This window comes from Primulina eburnea, chromosome 5, assembly GCF_022965805.1.
Source record: "Primulina eburnea isolate SZY01 chromosome 5, ASM2296580v1, whole genome shotgun sequence".
Classification (NCBI taxonomy): domain Eukaryota; kingdom Viridiplantae; phylum Streptophyta; class Magnoliopsida; order Lamiales; family Gesneriaceae; genus Primulina; species Primulina eburnea.
Window position 1 is genome coordinate 23,383,685 of NC_133105.1, and position 14,905 is coordinate 23,398,589.

Genomic DNA, 14,905 nt, shown 5'->3' on the forward strand with positions numbered 1-14,905 from the left:
TGAATTGTCAATAGAACTTTGGGAACACTTTTGCGTGCAATTCTTAAAAAGAACTTGGATTGACATTTCTATGGACTTTATTTTGGGGTTGCCTAGGACTAAGAAGGGGAGGGATTTTTATTTTTGTTGTTGTGGATAGATTATCTAAGATGGCATATTTTATAGCTTGTCATAAAACCGATGATGCTTCAAACATGGCGGATTTGTTCTTTGGAGAAGTCGCTAGGTTGCATGGCATGCCTAGGACTATTGTTTCTGGTCGCGATGTTTAATTCTCGAGTTACTTTTGGAATACTTTATGGGCTAAACTTGGCACAAAATTGTTGTTTCTACTACTTGTCATCCTCAAACGGATGGAAAAAATTGAAGTTGTCAATAGAACTTTGGGAACACTTTGCGTGCTATTCTTAAAAGAACTTGGATTGACATTTCTATGGACTTTATTTTGGGGTGGCCTAGGGACTAAGAAGGGGAGGGATTCTATTTTTGTTATTGTGGATAGATTCTATAAGATGGCACATTTTATAGCTGTCATAAAACCGATGGTGCTTCAAACATGGCGGATTGTTCTTTGGAAGTCGTTAGGCTTCATGGCATGCATAGGACTATTGTTTCTGGTCGCGATGTTAAAATTCTTGAGCTACTTGGGAAGACTTTATTGGCTAAACTTGGCACAAAATTGTTGTTTTCTACTACTTGTCATCCTCAAACGGCTGGACAAAATGAAGTTGTCAATAGAACTTTGGGAACACTTTGCGTGCTATTCTTAAAAAGAATTGGATTGACATTTCTATGGACTTTATTTTGGGGTTGCCTGGGACTAAGAAGGGGAGGGATTCTATTTTTGTTGTTGTGGATAGATTCTTTAAGATGGCACATTTTATAGCTTGTCATAAAACCGATGATGCTTCAAACATTGCGGATTTGTTCTTTAGAGAAGTCGTTAGGTTGCATGGCATGCCTAGGACTATTGTTTCTGGTCGCGATGTTAAATCTTGAGTTACTTTTGGAAGACTTTATGGGCTAAACCTTGGCACAAAATTGTTGTTTTCTACTACTTGTCATCCTCAAACGGATGGAAAAAGCTGATTGTCAATAGAACTTTGGGAACACTTTTGCGTGCAATTCTTAAAAGAAACTTGGATTGACATTTCTATGGACTTTATTTTGGGGTTGCCTAGGACTAAGAAGGGGAGGGATTTTATTTTGTTGTTGTGGATAGATTCTCTAAGATGGCACATTTTATAGCTTGTCATAAAACCGATGATGCTTCAAATATTGCGGATTGTTCTTTAGAGAAGTCGTTAGGGTTGCATGGCATGCCCTAGGACTCTTGTTTCTGGTCGCGATGTTAATTCTTGAGTTACTTTGGAAGACTTTATGGGCTAAACTTGGCACAAAATGTTGTTTTCTACTAACTTGTCATCCTCAAACGGATGGAAAAACTGAATTGTCAATAGAACTTTGGGAACACTTTTGCGTGCAATTCTTAAAAAGAACTTGGATTGACATTTCTATGGACTTTATTTTGGGGTTGCCTAGGACTAAGAAGGGAGGGATTTTATTTTGTTGTTGTGGATAGATTATCTAAGATGGCATATTTTATAGCTTGTCATAAAACCGATGATGCTTCAAACATGGCGGATTTGTTCTTTGGAGAAGTCGCTAGGTGCATGGCATGCCTAGGACTATTGTTTCTGGTCGCGATGTTTAATTCTCGAGTTACTTTGGAATACTTTATGGGCTAAATTTGGCACAAAATTGTTGTTTTCTACTACTTGTCATCCTCAAACGGATGGAAAAAATTGAAGTTGTCAATAGAACTTTGGGAACACTTTTGCGTGCGATTCTTAAAAAGAACTTGGATTGAAATTTCTATGGACTTTATTTGTGGGTGGCCTAGGACTAAGAAGGGGAGGGATTCTATTTTGTTGTTGTGGATAGATTCTATAAGATGGCACATTTTATAGCTGTCATAAAACCGATGGTACTTCAAACATGGCGGATTTGTTCTTTGGAAGTCGTTAGGCTTCAATGGCATGCATAGGACTATTGTTTGCTGGTCGCGATGTTAAATTCTTGAGCTACTTTGGGAAGACTTTATTGGCTAACTTGGCACAAAATTGTTGTTTCTATCTACTACTTGTCATCCTCAAAACGGCTGGGACAAAATGAAGTTGTCAATAGAAACTTTGGGAACACTTTTGCGTGCTATTCTTAAAAAGAACTTGGATTGACATTTCTATGGACTTTATTTTGGGGTTGCCTGGGACTAAGAGGGGAGGATTCTATTTTGTTGTTGTGGATAGATACTTAAGATGGCACATTTATAGCTTGTCATAAAACCTATGACGCTTCAAACATGGCGGATTATTCGTTAGAGAAGTCGTTAGGTTGCATGGCATGCCTAGGACTATTGTTTCTTGGTCGCGATGTTAAAATTCTTCAGTTACTTTTGGAAGACTTATTGGGCTAAACTTGGCACGACAAACTGAGTTGTCAATAGAACTTTGGGAACACCTTTGCGTGCAATTCTTCAAAAGAACTTGGATTGACATTTCTATGGACTTTATTTTGGGGTTGCCTAGGACTAAGAAGGGGAGGGATTTTATTTTTGTTGTTGTGGATAGATTCTCTAAGATGGCACATTTTATAGCTGGTCATAAAACCGATGATGCTTCAAACATTGCGGATTTGTTCTTTAGAGAAGTCGTTAGGTTGCATGGCAATGCCTAGGGACTATTGTTTCTGGTCGCGATGTTAAATTCTTGAGTTACTTTTGGAAGACTTTATTGGGCTAAACTTGCACAACATTGTTGTTTTCTACTACTTGTCATCCTCAACGAATGGAAAGCTAATTGTCAATAGAACTTTGGGAACACTTTTGCGTGCAATTCTTAAAAGAACTTGGATTGACATTTCAATGGACTTTATTTTGGGGTTGCCTAGGACTAAGAAGGGGAGGGATTTTATTTTTGTTGTTGTGGATAGATTCTCTAAGATGACACATTTTATAGCTTGTCATAAAACCGATGATGCTTCAAACATTGCGGATTTGTTCTTTAGAGAAGTCGTTAGGTTGAATGGCATGCCTAGGACTATTGTTTCTGGTCGTGATTGTTAAATTCTTGAGTTACTTTGGGAAGACTTTATTGGCTAAAACTTGCAACAAAATTGTTGTTTTCTACTACTTGTCATCCTCAAACGGCTGGACCAAAATGAAGTTGTCAATAGACTTTGGGAACACTTTTGCGTGCTATTCTTAAAAAGAACTTGGATTGACATTTCTATGGACTTTATTTTGGGGTTGCCTGGGACTAAGAAGGGGAGGGATTCTATTTTTGTTGTTGTGGATAGATTCTTTAAGATGGCACATTTTATATCTGTCATAAAACCGATGACGCTTCAACATGGCGGATTTATTCTTTAGAGAAGTCGTTAGGTTGCATGGCAATGCCTAGGACTATTGTTTCTGGTCGCGAGGTTAAATTCTTCAGTTACTTTTGGAAGACTTTATGGGCTAACTACCTTGGCACGACAAACTGAAGTTGTCAATAGAACTTTGGGAGCACCTTTGCGTTCTTTCTTCAAAAGAATTGGATTGACATTTCTATGGACTTTATTTTGGGGGTTGCCTAGGACTAAGAAGGGGATGGATTTTATTTTTGTTGTTGTGAGTAGATTCTCTAAGATGGCACATTTTATAGCTTGTCATAAAACCGATGATTCTTCAAACATTGCGGATTTGTTCTTTAGAGAAGTCGTTAGGTTGCATGGCATGCCTAGGACTATTGTTTCTGGTCGCGATGTTAATTCTTGAGTTACTTTTGGAAGACTTTATGGGCTAAACTTGGCACAAAATTGTTGTTTTCTACTACTTGTCATCCTCAAACGGATGGGAAAAACTGAATTGTCAATGAAACTTTGGGAACACTTTTGGCGTGCAATTCTTAAAAAGAACTTGGATTGACATTTCTATGGACTTTATTTTGGGGTTGCCTAGGACTAAGAAGGGGAGGGATTTTATTTTTGTTGTTGTGGATAGATTATCTAAGATGGCATAATTTTATAGCTTGTCATAAAACCGATGAGGCTTCAAACATGGCGGATTTGTTCTTTGGAGAAGTCGTTAGGTTGCATGGCATGCCTAGGACTATTGTTTCTGGTCGCGATGTTTAAATTCTCGAGTTACTGTTGGAAGACTTTATGGGCTAAACTTGGCACAAAATTGTTGTTTTCTACTACTTGTCATCCTCAAACGGATGGACAAACTGAAGTTGTCAATAGAACTTTGGGAACACTTTTGCGTGCTATTCTTAAAAAGAACTTGGATTGACATTTCTATGGACTTTATTTTGGGGTTGCCTAGGACTAAGAAGGGGAGGGATTCTATTTTTGTTGTTGTGGATAGATTCTCTAAGATGGCACATTTTATAGCTTGTCATAAAACCGATGATGCTTCAAACATTGCGGATTTGTTCTTTAGAGAAGTCGTTAGGTTGCATGGCATGCCTAGGACTATTGTTTCTGGTCGCGATGTTAAATTCTTGAGTTACTTTTGGAAGACTTTATGGGCTAAACTTGGCACAAAATTGTTGTTTTCTACTACTTGTCATCCTCAAACGGATGGACAAACTGAAGTTGTCAATAGAACTTTGGGAACACTTTTGCGTGCTATTCTTAAAAAGAACTTGGATTGACATTTCTATGGACTTTATTTTGGGGTGCCTAGGACTAAGAGGGGATGGATTTTATTTTTGTTGTTGTGGATAGATTCTCTAAGATGGCACATTTTATAGCTTGTCATAAAACCGATGATTCTTCAAACATTGGCGGATTTGTTCTTTAGGAGAAGTCGTAGGTTGCATGGCATGCCTAGGACTATTGTTTCTGGTCGCGATGTTAAATTCTTGAGTTACTTTTGGAAGACTTTATGGGCTAAACTTGGCACAAAATTGTTGTTTTCTACTACTTGTCATCCTCAAACGGATGGAAAAACTGAAGTTGTCAATAGAACTTTGGGAACACTTTTGCGTGCAATTCTTAAAAAGAACTTGGATTGACATTTCTATGGACTTTATTTTGGGGTTGCCTAGGACTAAGAAGGGGAGGGATTTATTTTGTTGTTGTGGATAGATTATCTAAGATGGCATATTTTATAGCTTGTCATAAAACCGATGATGCTTCAAACATGGCGGATTTGTTCTTTGGAGAAGTCGTAGGTTGCATGGCATGCCTAGGACTATTGTTTCTGGTCGCGATGTTAATTCTCGAGTTACTTTGGAATACTTTATGGGCTAAACTTGGCACAAATTGTTGTTTTCTACTACTTGTCATCCTCAAACGGATGGAAAAATTGAAGTTGTCAATAGAACTTTGGGAACACTTTTGCGGTGCTATTCTTAAAAAGAACTTGGATTGACATTTCTATGGACTTTATTTTGGGGTTGGCCTAGGACTAAGAAGGGGAGGGATTCTATTTTTGTTGTTGTGGATAGATTCTATAAGATGGCACATTTTATAGCTGTCATAAAACCAGATGATGCTTCAAACATGGCGGATTTGTTCTTTAGAGAAGTCGTTAGGCTGCATGGCATGCATAGGACTATTGTTTCTGGTCGCGATGTTAAATTCTTGAGCTAATTTGGGAAGACTTTATTGGGCTAAACTTGGCACAAAATTGTTGTTTTCTACTACTTGTCATCCTCAAACGGCTGGACAAAATGAAGTTGTCAATAGAACTTTGGGAACACTTTTGCGTGCTATTCTTAAAAAAGAACTTGGCTTGACATTTCTATGGACTTTATTTTGGGGTTGCCTGGGACAAAGAAGGGGAGGGATTCTATTTTTGTTGTTGTGGATAGATTCTTTAAGAGATGGCACATTTATAGCTTGTCATAAAACCGATGACGCTTCAAACATGGCGGATTTATTCTTTAGAGAAGTCGTTAGGTTGCATGGCATGCCTAGGACTATTGTTTCTGGTCGCGATGTTAAATTCTTCAGTTACTTTTGGAAGACTTTATGGGCTAAACTTGGCACGACAACTGAAGTTGTCAATATAACTTTAGGAGCACCTTGCGTTCTATTCTTCAAAAGAACTTGGATTGACATTCTATGGACTTAATTTTGGGGTGGCCTAGGACTAAGAAGGGGAGGGATTCTATTTTTGTTGTTGTGGATAGATTCTATAAGATGGCACATTTTATAGCTGTCATAAAACCGATGGTGCTTCAAACATGGCGGATTTGTTCTTTGGAAGTCGTTAGGCCTTCATGGCATGCATAGGACTATTGTTTCTGGTCGCGATGTTAAATTCTTGAGCTACTTTGGAAGACTTTATTGGCTAAACTTGGCACAAAATTGTTGTTTTCTACTACTTGTCATCCTCAAACGGATGGACAAACTGAAGTTGTCAATAGAACTTTGGGAACACTTTTGCGTGCTATTCTTAAAAAGAACTTGGATTGACATTTCTATGGACTTTATTTTGGGGTTGCCTAGGACTAAGAAGGGGAGGGATTCTATTTTTGTTGTTGTGGATAGATTCTCTAAGATGGCACATTTTATAGCTTGTCATAAAACCGATGATGCTTCAAACATTGCGGATTTGTTCTTTAGAGAAGTCGTTAGGTTGCATGGCATGCCTAGGACTATTGTTTCTGGTCGCGATGTTAAATTCTTGAGTTACTTTTGGAAGACTTTATGGGCTAAACTTGGCACAAAATTGTTGTTTTCTACTACTTGTCATCCTCAAACGGATGGACAAACTGAAGTTGTCAATAGAACTTTGGGAACACTTTTGCGTGCTATTCTTAAAAAGAACTTGGATTGACATTTCTATGGACTTTATTTTGGGGTTGCCTAGGACTAAGAAGGGGAGGGATTCTATTTTTGTTGTTGTGGATAGATTCTCTAAGATGGCACATTTTATAGCTTGTCATAAAACCGATGATGCTTCAAACATTGCGGATTTGTTCTTTAGAGAAGTCGTTAGGTTGCATGGCATGCCTAGGACTATTGTTTCTGGTCGCGATGTTAAATTCTTGAGTTACTTTTGGAAGACTTTATGGGCTAAACTTGGCACAAAATTGTTGTTTTCTACTACTTGTCATCCTCAAACGGATGGACAAACTGAAGTTGTCAATAGAACTTTGGGAACACTTTTGCGTGCTATTCTTAAAAAGAACTTGGATTGACATTTCTATGGACTTTATTTTGGGGTTGCCTAGGACTAAGAAGGGGAGGGATTCTATTTTTGTTGTTGTGGATAGATTCTCTAAGATGGCACATTTTATAGCTTGTCATAAAACCGATGATGCTTCAAACATTGCGGATTTGTTCTTTAGAGAAGTCGTTAGGTTGCATGGCATGCCTAGGACTATTGTTTCTGGTCGCGATGTTAAATTCTTGAGTTACTTTTGGAAGACTTTATGGGCTAAACTTGGCACAAAATTGTTGTTTTCTACTACTTGTCATCCTCAAACGGATGGACAAACTGAAGTTGTCAATAGAACTTTGGGAACACTTTTGCGTGCTATTCTTAAAAAGAACTTGGATTGACATTTCTATGGACTTTATTTTGGGGTTGCCTAGGACTAAGAAGGGGAGGGATTCTATTTTTGTTGTTGTGGATAGATTCTCTAAGATGGCACATTTTATAGCTTGTCATAAAACCGATGATGCTTCAAACATTGCGGATTTGTTCTTTAGAGAAGTCGTTAGGTTGCATGGCATGCCTAGGACTATTGTTTCTGGTCGCGATGTTAAATTCTTGAGTTACTTTTGGAAGACTTTATGGGCTAAACTTGGCACAAAATTGTTGTTTTCTACTACTTGTCATCCTCAAACGGATGGACAAACTGAAGTTGTCAATAGAACTTTGGGAACACTTTTGCGTGCTATTCTTAAAAAGAACTTGGATTGACATTTCTATGGACTTTATTTTGGGGTTGCCTAGGACTAAGAAGGGGAGGGATTCTATTTTTGTTGTTGTGGATAGATTCTCTAAGATGGCACATTTTATAGCTTGTCATAAAACCGATGATGCTTCAAACATTGCGGATTTGTTCTTTAGAGAAGTCGTTAGGTTGCATGGCATGCCTAGGACTATTGTTTCTGGTCGCGATGTTAAATTCTTGAGTTACTTTTGGAAGACTTTATGGGCTAAACTTGGCACAAAATTGTTGTTTTCTACTACTTGTCATCCTCAAACGGATGGACAAACTGAAGTTGTCAATAGAACTTTGGGAACACTTTTGCGTGCTATTCTTAAAAAGAACTTGGATTGACATTTCTATGGACTTTATTTTGGGGTTGCCTAGGACTAAGAAGGGGAGGGATTCTATTTTTGTTGTTGTGGATAGATTCTCTAAGATGGCACATTTTATAGCTTGTCATAAAACCGATGATGCTTCAAACATTGCGGATTTGTTCTTTAGAGAAGTCGCTAGGTTGCATGGCATGCCTAGGACTATTGTTTCTGGTCGCGATGTTAAATTCTTGAGTTACTTTTGGAAGACTTTATGGGCTAAACTTGGCACAAAATTGTTGTTTTCTACTACTTGTCATCCTCAAACGGATGGACAAACTGAAGTTGTCAATAGAACTTTGGGAACACTTTTGCGTGCTATTCTTAAAAAGAACTTGGATTGACATTTCTATGGACTTTATTTTGGGGTTGCCTAGGACTAAGAAGGGGAGGGATTCTATTTTTGTTGTTGTGGATAGATTCTCTAAGATGGCACATTTTATAGCTTGTCATAAAACCGATGATGCTTCAAACATTGCGGATTTGTTCTTTAGAGAAGTCGTTAGGTTGCATGGCATGCCTAGGACTATTGTTTCTGGTCGCGATGTTAAATTCTTGAGTTACTTTTGGAAGACTTTATGGGCTAAACTTGGCACAAAATTGTTGTTTTCTACTACTTGTCATCCTCAAACGGATGGACAAACTGAAGTTGTCAATAGAACTTTGGGAACACTTTTGCGTGCTATTCTTAAAAAGAACTTGGATTGACATTTCTATGGACTTTATTTTGGGGTTGCCTAGGACTAAGAAGGGGAGGGATTCTATTTTTGTTGTTGTGGATAGATTCTCTAAGATGGCACATTTTATAGCTTGTCATAAAACCGATGATGCTTCAAACATTGCGGATTTGTTCTTTAGAGAAGTCGTTAGGTTGCATGGCATGCCTAGGACTATTGTTTCTGGTCGCGATGTTAAATTCTTGAGTTACTTTTGGAAGACTTTATGGGCTAAACTTGGCACAAAATTGTTGTTTTCTACTACTTGTCATCCTCAAACGGATGGACAAACTGAAGTTGTCAATAGAACTTTGGGAACACTTTTGCGTGCTATTCTTAAAAAGAACTTGGATTGACATTTCTATGGACTTTATTTTGGGGTTGCCTAGGACTAAGAAGGGGAGGGATTCTATTTTTGTTGTTGTGGATAGATTCTCTAAGATGGCACATTTTATAGCTTGTCATAAAACCGATGATGCTTCAAACATTGCGGATTTGTTCTTTAGAGAAGTCGTTAGGTTGCATGGCATGCCTAGGACTATTGTTTCTGGTCGCGATGTTAAATTCTTGAGTTACTTTTGGAAGACTTTATGGGCTAAACTTGGCACAAAATTGTTGTTTTCTACTACTTGTCATCCTCAAACGGATGGACAAACTGAAGTTGTCAATAGAACTTTGGGAACACTTTTGCGTGCTATTCTTAAAAAGAACTTGGATTGACATTTCTATGGACTTTATTTTGGGGTTGCCTAGGACTAAGAAGGGGAGGGATTCTATTTTTGTTGTTGTGGATAGATTCTCTAAGATGGCACATTTTATAGCTTGTCATAAAACCGATGATGCTTCAAACATTGCGGATTTGTTCTTTAGAGAAGTCGTTAGGTTGCATGGCATGCCTAGGACTATTGTTTCTGGTCGCGATGTTAAATTCTTGAGTTACTTTTGGAAGACTTTATGGGCTAAACTTGGCACAAAATTGTTGTTTTCTACTACTTGTCATCCTCAAACGGATGGACAAACTGAAGTTGTCAATAGAACTTTGGGAACACTTTTGCGTGCTATTCTTAAAAAGAACTTGGATTGACATTTCTATGGACTTTATTTTGGGGTTGCCTAGGACTAAGAAGGGGAGGGATTCTATTTTTGTTGTTGTGGATAGATTCTCTAAGATGGCACATTTTATAGCTTGTCATAAAACCGATGATGCTTCAAACATTGCGGATTTGTTCTTTAGAGAAGTCGTTAGGTTGCATGGCATGCCTAGGACTATTGTTTCTGGTCGCGATGTTAAATTCTTGAGTTACTTTTGGAAGACTTTATGGGCTAAACTTGGCACAAAATTGTTGTTTTCTACTACTTGTCATCCTCAAACGGATGGACAAACTGAAGTTGTCAATAGAACTTTGGGAACACTTTTGCGTGCTATTCTTAAAAGAACTTGGATTGACATTTCTATGGACTTTATTTTGGGGTTGCCTAGGACTAAGAAGGGGAGGGATTCTATTTTTGTTGTTGTGGATAGATTCTCTAAGATGGCACATTTTATAGCTTGTCATAAAACCGATGATGCTTCAAACATTGCGGATTTGTTCTTTAGAGAAGTCGTTAGGTTGCATGGCATGCCTAGGACTATTGTTTCTGGTCGCGATGTTAAATTCTTGAGTTACTTTTGGAAGACTTTATGGGCTAAACTTGGCACAAAATTGTTGTTTTCTACTACTTGTCATCCTCAAACGGATGGACAAACTGAAGTTGTCAATAGAACTTTGGGAACACTTTTGCGTGCTATTCTTAAAAAGAACTTGGATTGACATTTCTATGGACTTTATTTTGGGGTTGCCTAGGACTAAGAAGGGGAGGGATTCTATTTTTGTTGTTGTGGATAGATTCTCTAAGATGGCACATTTTATAGCTTGTCATAAAACCGATGATGCTTCAAACATTGCGGATTTGTTCTTTAGAGAAGTCGTTAGGTTGCATGGCATGCCTAGGACTATTGTTTCTGGTCGCGATGTTAAATTCTTGAGTTACTTTTGGAAGACTTTATGGGCTAAACTTGGCACAAAATTGTTGTTTTCTACTACTTGTCATCCTCAAACGGATGGACAAACTGAAGTTGTCAATAGAACTTTGGGAACACTTTTGCGTGCTATTCTTAAAAAGAACTTGGATTGACATTTCTATGGACTTTATTTTGGGGTTGCCTAGGACTAAGAAGGGGAGGGATTCTATTTTTGTTGTTGTGGATAGATTCTCTAAGATGGCACATTTTATAGCTTGTCATAAAACCGATGATGCTTCAAACATTGCGGATTTGTTCTTTAGAGAAGTCGTTAGGTTGCATGGCATGCCTAGGACTATTGTTTCTGGTCGCGATGTTAAATTCTTGAGTTACTTTTGGAAGACTTTATGGGCTAAACTTGGCACAAAATTGTTGTTTTCTACTACTTGTCATCCTCAAACGGATGGACAAACTGAAGTTGTCAATAGAACTTTGGGAACACTTTTGCGTGCTATTCTTAAAAAGAACTTGGATTGACATTTCTATGGACTTTATTTTGGGGTTGCCTAGGACTAAGAAGGGGAGGGATTCTATTTTTGTTGTTGTGGATAGATTCTCTAAGATGGCACATTTTATAGCTTGTCATAAAACCGATGATGCTTCAAACATTGCGGATTTGTTCTTTAGAGAAGTCGTTAGGTTGCATGGCATGCCTAGGACTATTGTTTCTGGTCGCGATGTTAAATTCTTGAGTTACTTTTGGAAGACTTTATGGGCTAAACTTGGCACAAAATTGTTGTTTTCTACTACTTGTCATCCTCAAACGGATGGACAAACTGAAGTTGTCAATAGAACTTTGGGAACACTTTTGCGTGCTATTCTTAAAAAGAACTTGGATTGACATTTCTATGGACTTTATTTTGGGGTTGCCTAGGACTAAGAAGGGGAGGGATTCTATTTTTGTTGTTGTGGATAGATTCTCTAAGATGGCACATTTTATAGCTTGTCATAAAACCGATGATGCTTCAAACATTGCGGATTTGTTCTTTAGAGAAGTCGTTAGGTTGCATGGCATGCCTAGGACTATTGTTTCTGGTCGCGATGTTAAATTCTTGAGTTACTTTTGGAAGACTTTATGGGCTAAACTTGGCACAAAATTGTTGTTTTCTACTACTTGTCATCCTCAAACGGATGGACAAACTGAAGTTGTCAATAGAACTTTGGGAACACTTTTGCGTGCTATTCTTAAAAAGAACTTGGATTGACATTTCTATGGACTTTATTTTGGGGTTGCCTAGGACTAAGAAGGGGAGGGATTCTATTTTTGTTGTTGTGGATAGATTCTCTAAGATGGCACATTTTATAGCTTGTCATAAAACCGATGATGCTTCAAACATTGCGGATTTGTTCTTTAGAGAAGTCGTTAGGTTGCATGGCATGCCTAGGACTATTGTTTCTGGTCGCGATGTTAAATTCTTGAGTTACTTTTGGAAGACTTTATGGGCTAAACTTGGCACAAAATTGTTGTTTTCTACTACTTGTCATCCTCAAACGGATGGACAAACTGAAGTTGTCAATAGAACTTTGGGAACACTTTTGCGTGCTATTCTTAAAAAGAACTTGGATTGACATTTCTATGGACTTTATTTTGGGGTTGCCTAGGACTAAGAAGGGGAGGGATTCTATTTTTGTTGTTGTGGATAGATTCTCTAAGATGGCACATTTTATAGCTTGTCATAAAACCGATGATGCTTCAAACATTGCGGATTTGTTCTTTAGAGAAGTCGTTAGGTTGCATGGCATGCCTAGGACTATTGTTTCTGGTCGCGATGTTAAATTCTTGAGTTACTTTTGGAAGACTTTATGGGCTAAACTTGGCACAAAATTGTTGTTTTCTACTACTTGTCATCCTCAAACGGATGGACAAACTGAAGTTGTCAATAGAACTTTGGGAACACTTTTGCGTGCTATTCTTAAAAAGAACTTGGATTGACATTTCTATGGACTTTATTTTGGGGTTGCCTAGGACTAAGAAGGGGAGGGATTCTATTTTTGTTGTTGTGGATAGATTCTCTAAGATGGCACATTTTATAGCTTGTCATAAAACCGATGATGCTTCAAACATTGCGGATTTGTTCTTTAGAGAAGTCGCTTAGGTTGCATGGCATGCCTAGGACTATTGTTTCTGGTCGCGATGTTAAATTCTTGAGTTACTTTTGGAAGACTTTATGGGCTAAACTTGGCACAAAATTGTTGTTTTCTACTACTTGTCATCCTCAAACGGATGGACAAACTGAAGTTGTCAATAGAACTTTGGGAACACTTTTGCGTGCTATTCTTAAAAAGAACTTGGATTGACATTTCTATGGACTTTATTTTGGGGTTGCCTAGGACTAAGAAGGGGAGGGATTCTATTTTTGTTGTTGTGGATAGATTCTCTAAGATGGCACATTTTATAGCTTGTCATAAAACCGATGATGCTTCAAACATTGCGGATTTGTTCTTTAGAGAAGTCGTTAGGTTGCATGGCATGCCTAGGACTATTGTTTCTGGTCGCGATGTTAAATTCTTGAGTTACTTTTGGAAGACTTTATGGGCTAAACTTGGCACAAAATTGTTGTTTTCTACTACTTGTCATCCTCAAACGGATGGACAAACTGAAGTTGTCAATAGAACTTTGGGAACACTTTTGCGTGCTATTCTTAAAAAGAACTTGGATTGACATTTCTATGGACTTTATTTTGGGGTTGCCTAGGACTAAGAAGGGGAGGGATTCTATTTTTGTTGTTGTGGATAGATTCTCTAAGATGGCACATTTTATAGCTTGTCATAAAACCGATGATGCTTCAAACATTGCGGATTTGTTCTTTAGAGAAGTCGTTAGGTTGCATGGCATGCCTAGGACTATTGTTTCTGGTCGCGATGTTAAATTCTTGAGTTACTTTTGGAAGACTTTATGGGCTAAACTTGGCACAAAATTGTTGTTTTCTACTACTTGTCATCCTCAAACGGATGGACAAACTGAAGTTGTCAATAGAACTTTGGGAACACTTTTGCGTGCTATTCTTAAAAAGAACTTGGATTGACATTTCTATGGACTTTATTTTGGGGTTGCCTAGGACTAAGAAGGGGAGGGATTCTATTTTTGTTGTTGTGGATAGATTCTCTAAGATGGCACATTTTATAGCTTGTCATAAAACCGATGATGCTTCAAACATTGCGGATTTGTTCTTTAGAGAAGTCGTTAGGTTGCATGGCATGCCTAGGACTATTGTTTCTGGTCGCGATGTTAAATTCTTGAGTTACTTTTGGAGTACTTTATGGGCTAAACTTGGCACAAAATTGTTGTTTTCTACTACTTGTCATCCTCAAACTGAAGTTGTCAATAGAACTTTGGGAACACTTTTGCGTGCTATTCTTAAAAAAACTTGGATTGACATTTCTATGGACTTTATTTTGGGGTTGCCTAGGACTAAGAAGGGAGGGATTCTATTTTTGTTGTTGTGGATAGATTCTCTAAGATGGCACATTTTATAGCTTGTCATAAAACCGATGATGCTTCAAACATTGCGGATTTGTTCTTTAGAGAAGTCGTTAGGTTGCATGGCATGCCTAGGACTATTGTTTCTGGTCGCGATGTTAAATTCTTGAGTTACTTTTGGAAGACTTTATGGGCTAAACTTGGCACAAAATTGTTGTTTTCTACTACTTGTCATCCTCAAACGGATGGACAAACTGAAGTTGTCAATAGAACTTTGGGAACACTTTTGCGTGCTATTCTTAAAAAGAACTTGGATTGACATTTCTATGGACTTTATTTTGGGGTTGCCTAGGACTAAGAAGGGGAGGGATTCTATTTTTGTTGTTGTGGATAGA